We start from the raw sequence: 715 nt of genomic DNA, 5'->3' as shown, positions 1-715 counted from the left end.
AGAGCTGGAGATGTGAGAGTCTGGAGAGATTTCTCCGTGCCTGCCTGCGTTAAACTGTAACACACTGCAGGTGCTCCAACACAGGGTGAGGCAAACTAGGAAAAGCATTCTTGCTCGGTCGCATGTCACAAGGTACCTAGTTGGGTACCACAGCTGGGAGCCTGGTGAGAGTTCGCCGGGATGAGTAGGACCCACAAGCGGGGACTCGCCCAGGTAAAACAACACACAGTAAGAGTCGGTCCCTTGAGAAAAGGCCAGGCCCTACTGGGAGTCGAACCCAGGATCTCCTGTTTACGAGACAGGCGCTTTAACCAGCTAAGCCATAGAGCCACCTGAGTCTTGCCCTGCACTCACTCGGCCTCATGTCACTTGGCCTGGGTGCGCTGTGAGCTCACACTGCGGGCTCTCCAGCAGGCAGGCCGGCTGCAGGGCGAAGCTCCTCTCCCGCAGGACGCGCGGGGGACAGAACACCGAAGTACCAGGCGGCCGCAGGGGCGGACTAAGGGTTTTTACTCATCCGGAGAAAGAGTGTTACAGAGAGTCGAGTCTGAGCTACCCGCGGCAAAGACCACGGCAAGGAAGGGCTATTTATAATTTAAAGATAACCGCGGGACTTGCGCAGAGTAGCTGGTCCCGGGCCGGCGGCGCCTGCGGGCTCCAGGTCCGGGGCGCGAAGAGCCGGCGTCCCCGGGGCGCGCGGGGCAGGCCCGGGTCA

At 60.6% G+C, this 715-nt stretch overlaps 1 non-coding gene across 1 annotated transcript; it reads right to left on the bottom strand.

Annotated features, from left to right (window-relative positions):
• Positions 1–256: 256 nt before the first annotated feature.
• On the bottom strand, positions 257–330 carry TRNAT-CGU. The gene has a single exon. It is a non-coding gene; the product is annotated as a tRNA-Thr (tRNA).
• Between the last annotated feature and the right edge of the window lie 385 nt (positions 331–715).

Source organism: Suricata suricatta, unplaced genomic scaffold, assembly GCF_006229205.1.
Source record: "Suricata suricatta isolate VVHF042 unplaced genomic scaffold, meerkat_22Aug2017_6uvM2_HiC HiC_scaffold_33995, whole genome shotgun sequence".
Classification (NCBI taxonomy): Eukaryota; Metazoa; Chordata; class Mammalia; order Carnivora; family Herpestidae; genus Suricata; species Suricata suricatta.
Note: the sequence above shows the minus strand (reverse complement) of the source record. Positions and strands in the feature narration are given on the sequence as shown.